The 21594-nt window shown below is 40.6% G+C and overlaps 1 protein-coding gene across 3 annotated transcripts in view; it reads left to right on the top strand.

The window, feature by feature from the left end:
* Positions 1-21594, top strand: part of FAM135B (family with sequence similarity 135 member B) — a 252370-nt gene that overhangs the window by 50638 nt on the left and 180138 nt on the right. Inside the window, exon 1 of one of the 3 annotated variants that reach the window (XM_069854703.1) lies at positions 5154-5217. The exons of 1 other annotated variant lie outside the window; for it this stretch is intronic. The gene's annotated coding sequence lies outside the window, so the exon portion shown is untranslated. Of the gene's footprint in view, positions 1-5153; positions 5218-10000; positions 10209-21594 lie in introns of those variants that run through there. One more of the 3 variants, XM_069854702.1, reaches the window with a different exon arrangement.

The following is a 21594-nucleotide window of genomic DNA, read 5'->3' as shown; positions in this document are numbered from 1 at the left end:
TGCTCTGCTTTATCCGTGTTTTCATACTGTGGGAACACAGTTGGGTATGGTACTTAGGTCGTCTGAAGAGTGCTGAGGAGGAGAGGGATAATCCCTTCCTTTCATTCACAGACTGTGGCCCTGTTGAGTTCACTGTCCACCAGGACTCCTTGGGCCTTTTCTGCAGCCCTTCAGCCACAGTCTCTGTCGTTTCCTGGGTTTCTTCTCTCCCAGTCCTGTACACTGGTTACAGCAGTGGTTTTAAGAACCATGTTTTGCAGTTGTCCTTCTTAGTTGCTGGATTTATATGAAACAATATTCTTGACATTATACCATGATGTTGCTGTGGGCAGAGAAGCACCAGGTGGCTTGCGCTCCCACCTACACCATCTGCTGTGGTGTGTGCACATACTTTCCTGCTTGCACTCACGTGGCAGGGAAGACCATAAAATGCACTCTGACGATGGAGCTGTGCCCTGGGTTTTGGCTCTGATTAAGGTTCTGTTGCTGTTAGTGCTGGTGTAGAATTTTTCCTGCTGAGATGGAATGGGACAAGAGGGAAAAAAAACCAAAACCATTTATTTTTCTCCCTCAGATCTGGGAAGCAGTGAAGGAAAAAAGTAAGTGTCCTTCCTTCTGTAGCACGTACCTCCAGCCTTTGCAGTCATCCCCTGAAATCTGACTAAATTATATGAGGTATACTGAAGCTGTTCCTCAAGAATAACAGGGGCAATCTACAGGGAAATTCCTCAGCAATTTTCAAATCTTCTTTTTTCTTCCTTTGGAGCTGGATAATGTCTTTTCTGTATTTTCTGTAACTGATTGAATGTAGAACATGGTTTCTGCTGGGGTGTTCAGTTTACCAGGAAACAAAATTCCTTACTGTTCATATCAAGTTGCCAGCTGAGAAGTTAATAAACATAAAGGCCCAAGTCCTTCCATCTCTAGTCATTCAAATATCTGTAGGTATCAATATCAAGGCTGTATAGTCTCAGTATTAAAGATATGCCTACATTGCTGGGAATTGCAGTGAGAGGGTCTTATGTTGCCATCATTCCAGATTAACTCTTATCTCCACACCTAAACAGTCTTTGTCCTCCCCATTGAGATAAACCCTTTGGTGGCATGAATTATCATTGACTCTTGTTGTCATATGCTCAGTAGAAGTATACTGACATACAAAACGGAGGAAATGTGTTTGAATTGTGTACTTGTGGACTTCAAGATAAATCCTTTGATATGGCAAATACTTGAAGCCCTACAGCTGTGCTCTGCACCTGTGCTTTATCTCTTGCTTTAGACTTGTAGTAGTTCTCATTCTCTGTTCAATAAATAATAAACTATAAGAAGAACAGCAGATGTCTACACAGATAGGAAGGCATGGTTCTGTGATTTCTTACGCAAGATAATATCTTTCACCTTTCTTTGAAATACCACAGACCGAAGAGCATCATATAGCTTGATTAGCCCTCTTTATAAAGGCCTTAATGTTTATCTTAAAGTTATGTGTGTTTCATAACCATTGTTTGGCCTTGTATGAAAAGAGAGGAGATTTTTTTTGGCACTAGCTCTACAAAGCAGGTAGGTTTAGTTTCTTCCATCTAATTTGTCCAGCCACCTAGGAAACAGGTGAGAACTCATCCTTTGGCACTATGTAGCTGTGGTCTATGGGTTTTTCGAGGTTAGTAAGACCAAGGTTCAAACATCATGCTCTGAATGGCAAGTAATTTTCTGCCTACAATCCTCAAATTACATAGACAAACACAAAACTTGTAGGACACTTCAAGAAATCTGGGTGAACTGGACTCCCACCTTTCTATGTGAATTGTTTTCTCTCCACCCAAAGCATCCCAGTATTTATTTTGATTTTTTCAGTTCATTCCTCCCCTGAAAATAACAAAGAAAATGAAAGCAGGCATCAAAGGAAAAGCTCCCCTGAAATGAGCCAGCAGCTGCACTACAAAATGATCAGAGAAGGTTCCTAGAAACTTGTCCCCAACTTCTGATTATCCCTTAGGCTGTGTGGGGTGTGCACTTGCTATCATACACAGCAATTATACATTAGCTGTATTGCTACGGCTGTAGCAGGGTAACCATGGGATGGGCGCTTGTCTGAGTTGATTCAAGGAAGAGTAGAAATGAAATTTAACTGCAGACTTTCTCTGTTATTTTTATTTTTTTTAAAGTGAGATCCCTTGAGATTTTAGCCATCTACAGAATGAGAGAGCCCTAGTCTCTCGACCATTAATTCTTGTGAAGGTGTTACTTTGATCTGTGCTTCTAGCATGCTCTGCTGACTTGCCAGGACATGGGAACTCATCTTTGTGGTATATATCTCTATAGCCTTTTGATTGTAGGTCCATTGCTCCTCTCTACCATCCCCTAGATTATTTTATTGTCGCTGTTACAAATTTATTAACTTGGCTTGCTTTGCTGAGGGAGAATCTGAAGCTTCATGCCAAGTAGTAACCCAGGAGAGGACAATGAACATAAGTTAGTGAGAGAACGAATCAATGGGTATGTATCTCTGCTTTAAACAGATTCCCTTAAGCAATGTACTGCTGCATTTACACTCCATCCAATAGCTTTGCAAGTCTTTCAAAAGCAGTCTGCTATGTAGACATGCCTCAAAAGTTCCTACATTGAGCTCCTTCCACCTCATAATGAGATGAATGACTCATTTGCCAAAATCCATTTTGAATGTGAGGTAAGGGAGTACCCTCATTAACTGGGTGACTGGGACACTGAGAAACATCCTATTCTGGTTTTGTTGCAATAAAGTCTGCAAAACTATGCTAGAAAAGTGGGACTTACCATACTGACTTTTTCCGCATCTTACTCCTTCATACCGTTGTACTTCTACCTTGATCCAAGGAAGACAATAATGTCTCTAGCAGTTTGCATCTTACCACTGTGTAAATGGACTTTGGAGTGTTGGCAACATAGAAAGAATGTAGTGATTGGAAGACACAGGTCAGCTCTTAAAGCAACATAACCAAGAGTTCAGATCTCAAATATTTACCTCCACCACTGTTGAACGTGCTGGTTTGCCAGTTGCTTGGGTTTTGTACAACAGATTGCCATCCAGCGGCCGAATAAGATGTTGCATACAAGCATATCCAAGTTAGCTGTTTGCTACCCTATCCATTTTCTGCCTCTAATAGAAATTTCCTCAAGCACATTTAGCTTATCTGTACCATGTTTACCTAGAAACAAATAAAGGTGATGTTTTTCCTCTACTTGCAACACTGCAATGTGAAACTTGTTAGAAGTATCGTTAGACAAGGGTTTGGTTCTGGTTTTGCTTTTTAAATCTTTATATGCAAAACCCATTTGATAGCAAGGTACTAACAGTACTGCCTACCAACTGGTATTTTACATAATAAAAGATGTATGTAAAAAAGAAGCCAAAAATCTCTAGGGAAGAGTTTTAAACAAACAAGCCCATCTGGCTGTTTAGTGAATTAATATGTATTTTAGGCAGGAGTGATACCAAAGAGTGTTGTTAAGATTGTCCAGCATTTCATATAGCAATACTGTAGCTTTCACTGCTATAATTTTACTGTATCTTAATTGCTTGGGCTGAAACTCTTTATGCAGGGGCATCTGCCTTGCACTGAATTAATTTTGGAAAACTGCAGCCAAAGTGATTTAGCTGTTTCCATAAAAGTATCTAGGAGAAATAATCAGTTTTGCCCACATTATAAATGGATTGTATGCTTTTCTTTGGAAGACTTGCATTTGTGTGCTTGAAAGTAGATACTCCAAAGAGAAGAAGAAATAGTGTTTCTATTGTGTCCATCACTCGGAACTTCTGTCTTAAGGCAGGCCGTATGCATTAGAATAAACAGAGTTTTCTGGTGCCAGCCACTAGACATAAATAGCTAAGTTGTCCTGACATGCTGACAGTGCTGGATGTTTTCCAGTCTGCATGAAGCAAGGATTTCTTTGCAACTTGCCTTCATTTTTCTGGGATGGTATAGGTTAGACTAGATCCAAGGTGGGACACCAGCTGGGAGGTGGGACATCCAAGGTGGGAGAAAGGCTCCCTGCATTGAGCTGAAGCTAAACAGGGAAAGAAGTTGTTCTTGTGATTTGTAGAACAAAATTGAGACGATGACACCTAAGAGACCTAGGAAGTGACCAAATGATTGGCGTTTAGGACATAGTGGGTTGCCTGGGATGGATTTGTGTGAGATGTGACTAAACATATATGGCAATATGTGTGTGTAGAGGAAAAATAAGGCTATGTGTAAAACGAAGGAAGGGATCAGCAGTGGGTGAACTAAAGGGGCACAGATCAGGAATCTGTGGAATTCATGCTGGGAATAGCGGGGTGTGGGGCTCCTTCATATTTTCACAGAAGGGTTGTTGTGGGAAGGCACTTCTTGAGCTTACATTATCCACAACCCTGCTGAAAGCTGGATCAGCTAAAGCAGGTTGCCCAGAACAACATTCAATCATGCTTTGAATTGTTCTAAAGATGAAGACACTACATCCTTTTTTTCACAATCCGTTCAAGTGTTCAGAGAGTCCAGCACTGAACTTCAGAAAGTCTCAGGTGCTTGTGTGGGTACATCTGAGGAAGTCCATGCCTTGTTTTCCACACAAAAAACAAACAAAAGAACCAAAACAAAACAAAACAGGGATAGACCTCTTACTGTAGAAGTGTTTAGAGAAATAAGGATTGATTGAGCGCAGTGGTGAGTGAAGTGTTCTACAGTTCCTGAGGCTGTCTGTAACATGATCTTTCAGGCCTGGGCTTGGTTATTCATAAAATTCTACTCTGCCCCAGTCCTGTTACATGGGCATGAAGCTGAGGATGACTATGTTGTGTGCTTGGGTTCACTTTTTGCTTCAACCATTGGTAAGATAAGAAACATGCCTCCATATCAAACTACTACATTTTGTAGAGGACCCCAGAAAGATGTTCTTAAGGTAATACTCGGTACTGGTCATTCTTCAAAGATGTCTAGAATGTGTTTAACCCTCATTCTTGTATTTCACTGTCAGTAGATATGTTGTTTTCCAGAGCTTTGTTCTTTGGTACACAAAGACACTTCAAAAATAATTTTTGAATGCCTAATACTGCTGTAGTTCCGTCAAATCCTATCAGATGTTTGTATCATGTTAAGCATTTGAGATGTGCTTATTTTATTTACATTTTCTATCTAGTATGCCATCTTCCAGAACTGCGAATGAGAAGACTGTATTCTGAAATTTCCAACTGCCTTCCAGGTAAGGGAAGCACTATGGGTGATTGTAGCTTTTTCTTATTTAAAGCAAAGCTGTTTGCTTGGCAGGTTGGCTGTAACAAATAAGATACTGGGCTACAAATTGAATGGCAGAGTGAAACAAAAAATTAAATGGATAGCAGCTGAATGACGACTCTGTGGCTTGAGGACAGGATAAGTGTGAGGACGTGTAAGGAGAAGTATAAGCTTATGCCCTTGAAGTTTTTCTTGGATACAACAATTTTTGTCTTTGTAATCCTTGTATAAATCCTGGTATGCAGAGTTTGTGTGAAATACCTACTTAGCAAAATGATAAATTATGCTTTATACTATAAAGACTGATTATTTTTCTAGTCCTCTAGTCTTTTCTTTTAATTCTTCTGTGTGTTACATGAAAATTCTGAATAATTTTAAAAGCTATGTGATTTAAAAAATGCTGCATCATTTAAAAAACACCTTTATACTTAGGTGCTCCTTGAGAATCTGTTATATTTATTAGAATCATAGAATGGATTGGGTTGGAAGGGACTTTTACAGGTCATCCAGTTCAACATCTCTGCCATGGGAAGGGACACCTTCCACTAGATCAAGTTGCCCACAATCCTTTTCAACCTGACTGTAAACACTTCCAATGATGGAGCACGAATAATGGAGTTCTGACTGCCACTAGCTACATCAAAATACGTATAGATATATTTTAGTTAATTATTTTGGTCATACATTATGAAAGAGCTGCAAGAAAGGCATCTTCTTATTCCTTTTTCTGTTTTTCTCCTTCTACTTTTGCTTAACTACTGTTTTGTTGCATAGCATAAAAGTAGATTATGTGAGACTGTGTTACTTTTTGCATCAGAGGATGTTTCAATTCCTGCTGTAGCAATATAGTGCAAAGTTTCCTAAAAGGGTCTTGGCCATCTGAATGCTCCTAAGAGGGTATAAAGGATCCAGAAGAAATCAAAGCCCTGAGACGGAAAGAACTGCATGTTCTTGTGGGCCAGATACTTTCCTTTTGGACTTTACCTTTTCCTGAAATTATAAAGATTGAGTAGGAAAGAACAGTCCCTGGAAACTCTGCATCACATCCAAGAGGTAAATTCAGCTTTTCAGTTAAGCAAAAGAGAAGCTTATTATATTCCTCTGCCCATTAACTACAGAGCTGTCGAGTCTCCTGCTGCTATCTTGAAGTACGTATTTGTCTACCTTCTGTTCCCCCTCCACAGTGTTGACATGTTACATATCTATGTGCACTGTCACAAGGTTTTGTGCTGCAGGCTGTGACCCAGAGCTTGAAGAAAGCAGCAGTCAGGATGTGGTTTCTGCCCGTAACCACTCATTGGGTGCTCCAGGTGAAAGCTTAGTGTTTTGGTCTTTCACTGCCTCCTGAAACAGCTTGCCTAAGGCACATTCACTTCCTTGTTGTATGTCTGTTTTTCATATACTTGTAGTTCATTGTGTAAGTTTTTATGTGCTGACATTACGTGGGGAATTTTGCTGTTTTAAGCTTTTTTTTTAATTAATGTAAGACTTCTTTTTTTTCTATCTGGCTCTTAGTAGAATTATTATACTCACTGTTATAAACTACAGCTCAAGCAGTGTAGAGTAGAAGACTGAAAAGGAGTCTACAGCCAGCAGAAATAATTTGCAGCCCAACATGAACCCTGCAGGATGGATCACTCCACTGAATGTCCATTAGGTTAACCTGTTACCTAATGGGAATATCTGCTCCAAGTTAACTCAATGATCTACACAAAGAGTCTAGGATACGACACTTGCTGCCCATGCTGGGCCCTGGGACACCAAGTGTGTCCCAACGATCTCTTTGCTGTTTAGATTTCAGCCTGTCTGGGAGCTTTCAGCAGCTAAACAGGCATGTGTATCTTTATTGCTGAAATCCCAGTCACATGTGAGGCTAAAGTGGCAGCTAAGAAGGCATTTCCAGAAGATCTGTTTTGGTTTTATACTTTGTTGACAGGCATCAGAGTTCAGATGTCAGATTTGGCATAGCTCTTCCAAACAAGAGATAGGGATTTGCCTTTACCTCAGGGTGCTGTAGATAAGTACAGCTAAGTTAGTCAGCCTTGGTGTCTTCCTAAAAATAGATGAGAGAAAAGGAGACACAAGGGAAAATTTAAGTGATTTGTTTTGGAAGTCTGTGTTAGGCTAAGTTGATTTACCTCTTTTCAGTATTTAAAGTAACAAAATAGTCTACACATGACTAAGGTGCATAAACACAGGTATCTACTACCATCAGAGATGTCCTAAGGGTCTGTTAATTACTAAGTAGGGCTGGAAGACATGACATACCCTTGAAAATGAAAGCTATGACTGAAAATGCAGCCTTTCCTCTAGGCATTGACAAATATGGCTGTGACTTACTCTTTCTTTACAGAATCATATCTACTTATGAAATCAACATGCTTTACATATTGTAACATAACTTATTTCCCCAGTGAACTGCTACAAGTCATATATCCCCACATGGAGGACATCCTTGCATGATTGAGGTCGAATGATTCTTTTTTTGTCTTTTTCTTTAATTTGGTCAGGTTTTGGGGTTTTTTTTGTTTTATTTGGGTTTTATATCCACTTTGTACTCCGTTGGCACAGCTGAAGATGTGTACTCTGCAAGGTCCAGTTAGCGAGGTATAAAAGCCATTGGTTTTAGTGGGCTCTGTATGTCCTTAGGGGTGGATTTTTCCCCAGTGTTGCAGATGCACTAATGAGAGAGTTAAGGTGGGCACATTTTCAGTGGTATAAGAGCTGAAGCACTTGAAGTCAAAGGGACTGATTATCTTATGCCATTCTTATGTGTGTTGTTGAAATCAGAGTTACAGCTCTCAAACTGTATCTGTAATAAGCAAAGCTGGAAAATACAGCGTTGGATGTTGATTACATGTACCTCAGTAGGTACATTTTGCAGTACATTCCCTGATTTAGCAGAAATAAGATCTGTTTATGGTTTCATGGATCTATTCAGAATAACCATGTGTTTTGCTGCTGGCTAGTTAGTTATGGAATGGGTGATTTAGATTTGCTCACAGTTATCACTGCAATGATATTGTCTCCCCCTGCATCAAAAGTTACAGCAGGGAATTCCCTGGGCCATGCAGGCACCGAATATTATTTTTTTAGCTCTTGAGAAAGGGTTCAGTGTGCTGTGTAATTTTATACCCATGACATTTTTAAAGATTAAAATGAATAACGTTACTTATTTCATTTTTTTTTGAGTGGCAGGAAGGCCCTTTGAGTCAAGTAGTCCATATAGTCTTTGACTGGAGATCAGAATTGTTGCCTAAAAGAATATTAGTTAAAAAATAAATAGGAAGAATGGTGTATATGATGACTAGTTTTTAAAATGCACAGAGGCTGGGAAATGAGAAGCTGTTCCAAGTAAGTCTGACACTGTATGCTGGCTGGCACATTTTTCTCCTCAGTTAGAGGGCTCCAGGTTCTCCCATAGTGATAAGTTATATGGAAAATGCTTTTATAGGTATCACATTATGACTTTTCAAATGAACGTGATGTGGAGACACAGACTTTTAGAACACCTTAGGAAGAGATGTTGCCAGCACATCTCCTACAACTATTTCTCCAGCTCTGATAGCACACAGTTCATCTTCTTGGTATCTGAAGTTTATAGATTTATATCATGTGAGCACCCACTGCTCTTAAACATTTACACCTTCTAAGCAGAGGTCTGGCAGAAGAAAGTAATTCCCTTTAGAAAGTTTCCACCAGCGATTTCTTATTTTTCCTTTCAGTAGGTTTTAGACAGGGTTTCACAATGCCCTGCAAACAGTACCAGCTTTTGAAAGAACTGTCATGGCTTATGAGCGTTATGCACTTTTGCACTGACATTTTTGGATGGAAATGACATTTGATTGTTCTGACCTTCCTGTGTCTTCTGATGTTCCAGTGCAAAATGAAAGCCTTAAGACATGCGTATTTGAAAGATAAATGGTAACTGAATGCCTTGATTTCACATGTCTCTCCCAGTTAGGACTCCACATTTTGATCACATGGCAGTCCATACACCCGAGGTCCTCTTCCTTTCTTATTTTCAGATCCCTAAAGAAAGGCAAAGTTCAGCTTCTTTGCTTTATGCACTTAGGCATGAAAATATTAATATCCTGGGCTGTGTAAAAGAACTCCTTTCAGAAACGTTTTTTCTCACTGTTTCATGGTAAGAGGCAGTTCTCTCACAAGGAACTTACTCGTAACGGGATTTCTCTATGCAAAAGACACCTTTCTACAAGAAAACAGTAAATTCCCAGTTTTAAGTCATGTTTTTAAGAAATACAGTTGACCTTCAGTTTAAAGAGAAAAAGTTTAAATTTGCATCAAAACAGGAACTTTGATATTTATTCCCCTCCAATGCTTTGCTGTTTTGTTCACTTCCTTATAAAAATGCAAGGCACCCCTGAAAAATGAAAGTCTGGCCTCCTAGAAGCTGGTGTTTGACCTTTGCAGGACAGTGAGCTCATTATCCACAAGTGCAGAATGCAAACATTTTGGATATATCACTCCATCTGTTTTCCCAGAGCCCCGGTGTCGTGCCGAGGAATGACCTCCATCCTTCCCACCATCACTATCCCTCTGGAAGGGCTCTGGGGTGAATTACCTGCGCTTGTACATCGAGGTCTGTTTGACCGTGGTGGGTGCTGAGATGATCTGGATGCTGGGGCAGCTGTTGCACTGAGCAGTGCCAGCGCCACTGAGTTGGGTAACCATAGCAACAGCATCACCGCCAGCATCCTCCTCCTCCTCCTCACTCGGCTCTCCTCCTCCTCAGCATCGTCAGGAGCAGCAGCAGCAGCAGCCCTGGCAGGAGCCAGAGCCCAGCAGCCGGGGCTGCAGCCAGCTGCCTGCCGTCCCCTACCTGCACCGTCACCCTGCCACAGCACCAGCACAGACCCTGCTGCACCCCAGAGCAGGGAAAAACAGGGGAGAGAGAGCCGAGGGAGGTGCACTGCAGAGGGATCCCAGACAACCCAGGTAAGAGCTGTGGGGCTGCTCACAAACTCCCTGTGATCAATGTGGTGTGTGCCTGGCGTGTGTTTGCGTGCAAGTGTTTGTTGCTAGTTTTCCAGCTCTCTCCTTCCAACAGCAGTGTGATGACAATTCAAGTCAAGCATGTTTTCCGGCTCATGTTTCCCGTCTCTGCCATACTGTCCCTCTCCCTCTTTTTCTCCCAGATACATAAGGAATAATAAATAATATTCAGAAAGGTTGGTAGAAAATGGGGTGATCGGGGAACCCAATGCGATCAGAGTGTTGAACAGCTGTGCTTCGAAAATAAAAGTGGACAGCAGCAGCAGAGCAAAGGTTGACATGATAATTAATAACCCTTAAAAAAAAAAATAGAAATGATGCGACAACACACTTCTGTCCCTGCCCACTCCACAAATAAATCTCTCTCATCATATTTATCAGAGAGCTGTAAACCAGAGATGTGTATTGAACAGCCAACGGTATTCACTGTAGTCCACAACTGGCACATTTACCTTAAGTGCTTTAAAGCAAGATTAAATGAATACAATACCAATCCAATCATACCTCTAAATGTATGTATGCATATATTTGTAAAAACACTGCTTTTAAACCTTAACTCCTTCTAAAAAGAAAAAAAAAATTCTTTAATATGTGAGTGTGATGGCCAGACAGTAGGAGATGCTCATTTAATCTGTGTGTGAGAAAGCATGTACTGGGTATATTTAAAAAGGTAGGAAGAATAGCTCTAATCAAAAGGGATATGGGGACAGTCCTTGTCATTTTAGAAACAGAACAGATCCAAAACCCTGGAGTGTCCTTGTGCAGGCAAATGTCTGTGGATCAGAAAGTCCATGTTGGAGAAGCATGAAGCGGGAGAGAATAAGAAGTAAGTTTAAGCCAGGTGGCAAGTGTTTGCTATGTAATGACTGCATCTTTCCACCTCCACATAACTTTATTTATTTATTTATTCAGCAGTAAGAAGAAAGAGAGTTGCTGCTGTCCCTGCCTCCTCTAAATCCTTGTTTTCCCTGTATGGTGTCCTGATCTTGCCTTGTTCTCCTCAACTCATCATTATCTATGTGGCTTGAAATGCCTCTGCCTTCAATGATGGTAAATGTTTCAAAAGAAGGCTTTTGAGCCTGTCCCATGATACAATACAGTTATAATTCTGCTTCCTATTTATACTGTGGGGATATGACTCAGTATCAAGTAATGTAGTAAAAACTAAGAGGTACCTGTCTTTCATGTTAAACTTGATTTGAAAATCACAGGCCTTTTGGTCACAATCCAGTGTTTTGCCACTTGCCTGAAGATCCCTGTAAAATCAGCAGGAGCTGAAAGATAAATTATTATTATAGGTATAGAGCAGGAGACAGAATTGAGCCCACCTTTTCTCTCTGATTATATGCATCCTCCTCCTGCAAGATACAGGAAAACAAGGAATTTGGGTAGGCAGGAACTCAAGTTGAGTTCTTATCTAGAAGTGTAAAAATTACATGGGAATTATGTCCCATTGCAAGGGAACTTGACAGGACAAGGTTTAGAAAAATAAACCTCAGACAACTATTTGTGATCAGTGCTTTGATTTGCAAAATAATTTCCTTAGGAACATGACCTTGCTATCACAACAGGTCTTCTCTACAAAGGGCTGTTTGATCCATGTGAATAACAATGCTCGTGAACACTGAGCTTAACTGACGAGGCTCGATTTTGGTTACTTACCTTAATTAAACTGAGGCACAGTAGGTCTACAGTCCTCAGAACACTAGAGTAGCCTCACCACATTACACAGTGCATTACTGTGCAATGTTTGGTGTTTGCTTCAAATTTAGAGAATATTTAAATCTTATAACTTGTTCTTTGTTATTAACAGAGAAGGAAAAATAGTGCCTGTAAAAATGTCTGTAAAAGGAACGCAAACCCGATCATGCTTCTGATACTGAGATACCAGTAGCAGAATCAAAATCCTGTGTATACATGTTGCAGAGATGTAAAGTGCATGAACAAGAGGCACCTCAGTAAGGCATGGAATGGTGATCCTGTCATCACTGCAAGCAAATAACTGACCGTCAAAGGGCTTTGGGGATTATACATTAACACGAGGCAAATATTCTTATGCAGTCCTTACTTTGCTGCTAGCTGTGGCAGATGATTACGGGGAAGACAGAACTCATACGCAGACTCCTGATTACTACAGAGCTGCAAAACTTCTCTTAGAAATGGCTCTGAGGAAGGAAGGAAAGGTTGATGTTTTCATGAGCACTGCTTTAACATGAAAAACCCCAAAACGCTATGGAGGGCTAGTTGTCTATGGAAAGTTGAGTCACTGAGTCTGATATTGTTGCAGGCAGCAAAAATTTTCCCCACTTCAGGTAACTGATTTTTAGTGCTCTCTTCTCCCCCTTCCTCCCTAGCTTAAAGTGGAAAGTTTAGGAGAGATTTTTTTTCATTTTGACTTATGGCTTGTTCTATTATGTTTTATTTGTTTAGTAATGGAAGAGAACACAGTCTTTCCTTCGCTTTGTGCACAACTGTTAAGAACTGGTCTCTTGATGCCCACTTAGTGTTGTTCACTAGCACTGTTTTAAGGAAAAGAGCTATTTTTGTATCCAATGATATTACTAAGCATCTTTTAAAATCTGGATCCTTATTTTCATTACTCACCCGCAGAAAAAGAAGAAGACCTACACAGTAGTTGCTGTCTAAAAGTCAGCATTTGCCAACAGGTTGAGACAGGGATTTCTGAAATGCTGCAGCCAGAGCTTTTTATTATTATTATTTTAAATATGGAAGCTGCTGTTTTCCACATCCTACGCTGTAGAAACCTGAGCAAGATATGCTTTGATGATGAATGTTGTACCTTGCATTTAGTTTAACAATGCTATTAATTTTATTTTGAGGCTATGTGTAAACTGTTGGTTATTACTCCATTCAATAATCACACCCTGTAGTTTTCCCCGTTGCAATATTACAGTTTTTTCCTTTTATGGCAGTTGGGTAGATTTGGTGCTTAATGAGACAGACATGTAACCATGGAAAATCAAATTTCTCCTGGTGAGTAAGGGGAAGGTAAGATCTTTACATCAGAGCTTGGATGCTCCCTAAGTGTTTGGTCCCCTTAAAATTAGCAGCAGATGTGTCTTGTCCGTACCTAATAAGGAAAAAACACTTCTATCCAATTCTTATCATCCTGAGGGATCAGCCTGGTCCTGGCAGGTTCTTCTCAAGGCTGCATCATACCTATGCTCCTTTGGACCTTTAGGTTAACCTAGTGCACACCCTGGAAAGGTTGTAACTCCTTTCTAATCTATTGGCTTAGGTACTGGAAGCTCTTGATCTCTTCACTCATAATCTCCTGGGGGTCCATAAGCTTCCTTACTCATGAGTTAAAATATTCCCTACCAGCTTGGGTGTCTCTTTCCCAGAGGCACAGCTACAAGGCATTGAGAAAAGTGTGCCTAATAGCATGAATAGTGTATGTATTCCAATTTGAGTGTATTTCTTCCAAGATTCCCTGTACTCAGCTCCCTTCCTTGCAGGCTGGCAATTCCTGACACGCAAAGAAACCAGGGCCTATAATATAGCATGACCTTTGTTAACACTGCTGCAGGAGGTAATGGGCTGAAACTACCCAGAGTGGCGGTGGCTACTGCTCTGATCAGAGTCCTTTAAAGAAGGTCAACACAATGACGTGCCTGAGCTCAACTTGTCCAGCAAGTGAGTCAGAAGTTGGCTTCTTCCAGATCTTCCAAATCCAAAAAGACATGATTTTCTTCTCTTTCTAATCCTATTATGAGTTCTTGCAACATTAAGAACTCTATTATTCAGCAATTTTACTTCTTCCCTGCTTCACTGCAGCAGACAAAGCATCCCGACAAAGCATCCCAACAGAGCGTGAGAGGAAGAATTTCTTTCTTTTCAGATGCTGCTGACATCCATGTGTTGTCCCAGATGAAAAAGGAATCTGCTGGAGGAACAGTGTGTGTGTGCTGTCTCCATTTCTTCTACAAACCTGCCAGAAATCTAATGGCATTTCTGCATCTTGAGTTCATATGCTTCTTGTTGTGGTTTCTTTTTTGTCTGGAGCCCCTACACCTCAAATGTGTCTATGTGTCAGTACTGAAGTAACCATTTTCATGGCTGTGTTAGGTAAAGAGTGATTCTGATCCTGCTGTAATCCAAGGAGAAAACTAAGTCTATCTGCAGTGGACACAGAGGGATCCACAAAGTTTACTTCTCTTACTGTACTATGAAATACTGTAGGTAGGTATAGTATCCTAATGTGTCCTTGAGACTTGCTATGTTTTCTCATCCTTAGGGACATAGTTGTAAGACAGCCTGAGCAGTATTTTGAGCTTCTACTGTTATATATATTTACCAAGTTCTCACTTTTGTACTTTCTGATCTGTGTGTAGTAGAAATATTCACACACATTTCTTCTTATTCAATCTTAGCTATGTCATGTTGTCATGGATAGCTCAGATCTTATGTATCCTATTGGACTTTAAAGGAGGAATTGTAGATACAACTCTTTATACCACAGATCTGTATAGATAATATGCGGCAGTGATGCTATGGTAAACTGATGTCTGCCTCTCATGCATGGAAATTTCAAATTCTGACCTCTTGGTAACACTGTGGTTTTTAAGGATTCACAGCATGCCACATGATGACAAGCCGGACTTTCTTAACTCGACTTGGCTTGGTAGGGATTTCTTGTGCTATTAGGACCCCGATGCCTCCATTTTGCAGCCTGAGGAGCAGCAAGCTCTTTGTCCAGCTAGTTGAGAAAACAAATTTCTCCTGTTGCATTACTATCCAGATCTGTGTGACTAGAAAGATTTTGACTCTGCCAGCATCTTCTAATGTGTAATTTTAGTTTCTAACTTGCTGCTAATATTGCACTTATTTCTGAGGCTAGGAAGCAGCATTGTATTATATTTTTTTTTTCTGAGGCCCAGAAGAACATGAGTATTACTTGGAAGATACGGCTTTAGTGAAACTTTCTTTGTATCTCTGTCAATCTGTCAGCCTGTACTGCCAAAACCACTGTGGCAGTAGGAAAAACAGTCTTATTTTCTGAGAATGGTTTCATAAAGAACAGAGCGAAAGGACCAGTATTTCCTTCCACTGAGTCTTCTACAAGTGGGGTGTTTCAGTATGAAAAATTCCATCCCTATTATATAATCTCTTTCTCTTTTCACTCATAGACTCTTGTTGTTCTCAGTGGCTGTGACTTGACCTTATTGTGGGCAGATCATGCTTGCAGATGGTGTAAACTCGTGGTCTAGCTAAATAGGCTCTTTGGTTGTGAATGTCAGCTTGATGATGTCTGCTTGAAATAACTGCTCAAATTATTTTGTTTGCAAATGAAAGTCTCGCATTTTTTTAGAGGTGATGGGAAAGCACAGGGCAACACACAATTATGGAAGATCACATGCTTTTCTACACCACTTTTCTGGATTTGTTTGATGTAGTAAAATTTAAGTCCTTAACTGGTACTTCAGCTTCTGTAGAGGACTGAGACTGAGCTATAGGATTTGAGCCTATGATGCAGGCTTGCTAGATGCCCATACCTGTAGAAACTCTTCACTTTCTGTGTGATGGAGTACATGAGTTCAGCAGGAACTACCTTACATCTTCACAGCTCTTCTGTGCTATTAGGACCCAACTATCCCACATAAGACATGAGGTTCTCTGTGGGACAAGGCAGATGTATATCATTAAGATGAGCAGCATCTGCTGCTGCAAGTGACTTTTCTTACAGGCACTTACAGAGAACACTACACTACATAAATCTATTTTACACCTCGCAGCAGCACAGTCCTATTTCTTTTCTTTGCCTTCACAACTTGGTTTAAAACGTCAGCTGAAAACTTTTCTTCTCTGTCCATGTCTCCCCATTGTTTTCTCCGTGTTTCCCTCTCCCTTTTCAGCTGTGTTTAAGCTGAGCTCTGTGAGGGCTGAGTTTGCCAGAGTAGATGTTAGAGAAAATAAAGTTGCATTGTATATGTTCTAGAGTGCTTTGCTCTACAGCCACTCAGCCCTTTCGCTGCTGGAGGCTATAGGATGGTTGCCACTGACCTTAGAAACAGCAGGATTCATCTCCCCACATAAAAGTCTTTTGAGAAAGAAAGATAATACACAAGGCTGTGAAGAGATTGTTGTTCAAGAAAGGCGTGGAAGTCTGAACTCCATCAGTTGAAAAGCTTTTGTTGGCTGCCATAGACAGATCAAAGTCATACTGCTGTTTTAGCCTTCGACATCATGACCACCAGAATGTTCCCTGCCTTTGTTTGCAGAACTGAGCAGCAAAGTCAGAGGCATTGAGAAGCAGAAGAAAGAAAAAGTATAGACATATGATTTTCATTACTTTGGCCAGGCTACTGTTTTTTTGCAAGAAGTCAACATCTGCAGGTTAGCCCAAACCAGAAAAGAATAATAATTCCAGAAGGTTAGGTGAACTTTGTCTTTTATGGTTGGAAAGGGAGGAATAGATTTTGGATTTCATCGATTATTTTTTATGCAGATAGAAGAAGGATTGTTGGGGAAAAAAATGGCAGAACATCTTGTCAGGAATCATCAGGAGTCTTGCTAAGTTTTAGTAGCACTGTAAATTAGGCCTTGTTTCCTTTAGGTTGCTCGTGTTGGTAGTGGGTGTCATTAGTGCTTTATTAAAGTGATCGTGCTGAGAAGCTCATCGGTTTAGTGCAGCTAATAATAATACCCTAATCGAGAAACAGAAGGTGGGATAACTCAGCATCAGAAACTGGAATGCAGAAATAGTCTCTGCTAGTTGAACTAAAAATACACAACAGCATAACCCTCTTGCCTACAGCAGCACATGCTGTACATACATTGAGCTCTAGAAGTCGGGGGGGAATGACTTTTCTTTGGTTTTGGCTGCAGCTAGATCAACAATGCTCTGTGGTGATCTGTGTGTGTGACCACCAAACTCTACTTCACACGTGTAAGGCCCTTTGTACCCAGTTAATTAGTAACCTTAGCAAGTTAATCATTTTCCAGAGCCATAAACAGACTATACACAGTGAAACACACTATGTTGGATGACTTGGGAAGTCAGTTTGTCCTAAGCTGGGACTATGTGATCATAGCACCCGACAAGGTGGCAGTGACCTGCATCAGGGACAGGGATGTAACCATGACTACTCTGTTCCTCTGCTCCATACTCGTGCTTGGGCACAAACAGCAGATGTCAAGATCCCTGCTGAATTATGAGCCTTAGAGTTATTGCTGCACAAGTGTTGTTTTGTGTTCAAAGAGATTTATCCATTTTTCTCCACAGCCTCCAAGGGCATATCCAAGCTCTCAACTTGGGCTGTACAAGGGTGAAATTTGGTTTAGCATGTATGTGTTTTTTCTGCTATGAACTTTGAAATCTCCGTGACAATATGCTGAATGGCTCAGATGTAGTGGTGATGGGGGACCCTGAAACAGGTCGGTTAGATTAAAGTAGGACAAAACTAACGCCAGAATCAGCAGTGCAACATGGAATATCTGCTGCATTGTCAGGTGGTAGATCAAAGACACACTGCAGAGAAGAAAGATGCTCCAAGAAAAGAGGAAGTTAACTGACTGTTGGGCACTAGTCATGAGACATTGTCTGTGAATAAAGGCCACAAACACAATACAGTGCAAAATGGGTAAAAGCAAGAAGCAAAGGCTTAATTCTCTAATTTGAACTTCCTGCATTGTGTGTCATAAAACTCTGTCTGTGGTGGGAATCCTTCACTGGTTTGAATACAAAGACGACTGTGGCTGGGTTAGGAGTGGACAAGGATATGACCTTAGCTATTCTGGTCACCACCTCTGCAGGCAGGAGGAATACAGGTGGCTGCATCAGCACTCCTGCCTTGCTTCCTCTCCCAGAGTCAGGTGTTTGTTTACCATGCAAGCACAGGTGTTTCCCTCAGAGCAACAAATGGTACTAAATTGCACGAATAAATGCAGCTAACAGAACTGTTTTAAAAAGATGCAACCTAGACCTAAGCCCTTTCCTCAATGAACCTGAGCTTTTCTTCTGTCTGTTTTCCTTTTGTGTTCTATTACAACCCGTGAGTCTGAGGACATCAGTCTCCCTTGTGTCTCATCTGAAACACTTTGCAGTCACAGGGATCAGCTGTAGACAGGCCAGGCAAAACACAAAAGTTACTACTCTTGCAATAAGTGCTTCTTATGTGGACTTCTCTGGGCAGAGGTTAATTTAGATAACAGGAGCACCAGAAATTACAAGCTTGTTTACCTGTCTTTCTTAGCCAGCCATAGTTTCTTTCTGACACAGCTATTCTACTTGCTCTTTGATGAAATGAATAGCCAACGCCCATTTTTATTCATGCACTAGATTCATAGAATATTTCAGGTTGGAAGGGACCTCTATTCCAATCACCTGTTCAAGTCAGGGTCACCTGTGGGGTTGATCAGTTTTCTAATAATTTTATACAGTCCAGCTTTTTAGCCATCTATAATGAAAAGTGTGTAGCCTGTAAAAACTTGCAAATAGCCAGGACCAGGGTCAGCAGGAGCTTTCAGAGAGACGTGTTTTTGAAAGAGATAGAGATCTGACAACACATGCGAAGAGCATTTCCATGAGGACTTCTGACCATCGAGATACCCAGAGAAAGCTGGCAGGGTCTCTGAGAGGAGAGCATGACGTATCATGCAGAGCATGACAGAGGTGAAGATGAACTTATCAAAGCATCTTTGGGCTGTCAAGGGCAGGTTTATTCCTAGATATAAATGACTTCCTCTGGGGATTTGAGGAATATGCATTGCCAGGGGAAAAACTGATGATGTTTATAGCAAAATGGGTCTGGTTTGCCCTGCTTCTGTACACGGCAGATGACTGTTCTGGGAAATAATGCCTCAGGTCAGTGATTTAATTATGTCTGATTTGGAGACCTTTTACCGTATCTGAGATAACTCAAGGCTTAAAGGATAGGTTTTGGAAGAGTCATCTGTTCAGCAGTAATAATCACCAATTACTAAGAAAAGATCACCTTACTTAGTCATTACCCTCTTATCCCATCTTCCCACCAAAAGCACAGTTATAAAAGCTTTGCTTTTAGAACCAATGCCACTGATAATCAAAAACCTCTCATTGTAACAACATTTTAAAAAGAGTTTGAGAACCAATTATATAAATGTTTTCTCTTTTGTAAAACAGCTTGGGGCTTGTAAACATACTGGGTCCACATCTCTCTAAATTATTCCTCATGATGAATTATTTAGTTATGTGCGCTGTGTTTTATATAAGGAAATGCTTTTCTTAATGCGAAGGAAATGCAGGTATTTTAGATAATTTTGAAAGAAGTAGCTGCCATTGCACTCTTTTGCTTCTGTCTATGTTACAATTGATTTTTGTTGTGAGCGTGTCCTTCAAGGGTGGCTGATACCAGGTCTGTAGCATGTCAAGGTGACTTCCTCAGCAGCGTATAAAAAAACAACCTTTCAGCAGAATAAAGCTTATCAGAAATTGAGGGTCCACCTCCTATTGTAGTTGAGTAATGGTAGATTATAGAATTATTGTTTATTTTCTGAATGAAATTAAGGATGATGCCTTCAATCTGTAACAGAGGAGTAAAGGTGGATGCTGTTACTGGCAGTCTTTTATACAATGCTTTCAGTTTTGAGCCTAATTTGTGAGATTAACATGACTTTTATTCCTTTTATTATATGTTTAGATAACTCTCTTGCATTTTCATTTCTCTCTCCTTCCTTTTCCTCCCTCAACAACAGATGATTTTGAAGACAGCATGAATGAAACAAAATGTTGGCATGGTCTAGCTGGATTTCCTGACAAGATAAACATTAAGTTAAATGTGAGACATATGGCTTAGTGTGTGACTGTAATTTTATGGGTTCTTTTATATGTTATGGTTGGCAACAGAATCCCTGTAGCCTATTCTGGCTAGAAAGAACAGTATTTTTTAGTCCTAAGACAGGCACATGATCTAAAATCTGTATATACCATGTGCTATACACTGTGAGTGGTGGAGCAAATCTTGGTTATGAGTATTTTCCATTCTGATACATTTCATAAATGGATATGATTATTCAGCCATGGTGCATTTGGAATAGGTATGATAGTCTCATTATCATCAGTCCTCTTTTCTGCTGGCATCCCGCTTTTGGAGTTAAACTGTTTGGAGTCAAACTGTTTGGAGTCAAACTGTTTGGAGTCAATGCAGCTTAATTTATTCCCACTGTGAAGTATGGACTTGCATTGGATAAGAATATTTCCTCTGATTGCATGGGTACAAATTTGGAGGGATATTGGCATGAGCTCATCCTGTGACACATTAGTTTGTGCAGCCAGGCCACTAGAGAGAGGATGAGTGTCCTGCCCCTCCTCGCCTCTCTCTATTTTGATGACCAGTCACACAATCTGGGAGCTCATTGAACAGTAATGAACTCTGCCTATCTACCCTCACCTTTATATGGAAGAGTCTCCATGGAGAAACACTGTTGCTAGTTCATATATGGGATGACAGAAGTCCACGAGTGTTTGCATTTTATATGAGATCCTGGTCAAGGGTGGAATTTAATTTGCTTCACTTGAGTGACCTGCAGTGGATTCAACTTGATACAAAGCAGCCACCAGCTTCCTTTTCATGGTCAGGGAAGACAAACAGATGTTTCTAAGGCATCACACAAACAACTATTTTAAACCTACTTTAGAATAGAAAGTTTGTGCTCAAACTTCATCTCCACTGTCTAAATAAGAACCTGCAAAAATTGTTGAGGAACAGCCATTCACACTGTAGGTGTCTGTCATTTTACCAATTGTATCCAATCTTATTTACTGTCAAAATATGTAAGACAAAGTATGGACATCCTGAGCCTCTTCTCCAGACACCCTTCTACTTGTCTTTAGTTTTTTTAATAAGCATGGAATAGTGATATTTTTTTCAGGTGGGATCATGCGCAGGCCTCTATCCTTTGTCATTTAGAATTCCAGTCTGTTGTGGTATTTCACATCACCAGACCATCTTTCCTCTGATCTGCCATCATGCTCATGTGTATGGTGTCCCACTTCATAGAATCATAGAATAACTGGGTTGGAAGAGACCCACCGGATCATCAAGTCCAACCATTCCTATCAAACACTAAACCATGTCCCTTAGCACCTTGTCCACCCGTGCCTTAAACACCTCCAGGGAAGGTGAATCAACCACCTCCCTGGGCAGCCTGTTCCAGTGCCCAATGACCCTTTCTGTGAAAATCTTTTTCCTAATGTCCAGCCTAAACCTCCCCTGGCGGAGCTTGAGGCCATTCCCTCTTGTCCTGTCCCCTGTCACTTGGGAGGAGAGGCCATCACCCTCCTCTCTACAACCTCCTTTCAACTTCGGGCTCCTGGCTGGTTGCTGCA

The sequence above is a fragment of the Phaenicophaeus curvirostris genome, chromosome 3 (assembly GCF_032191515.1).
Source record: "Phaenicophaeus curvirostris isolate KB17595 chromosome 3, BPBGC_Pcur_1.0, whole genome shotgun sequence".
NCBI lineage: Eukaryota > Metazoa > Chordata > Aves > Cuculiformes > Cuculidae > Phaenicophaeus > Phaenicophaeus curvirostris.
This window is presented reverse-complemented; position numbering and strand designations above follow the sequence as displayed.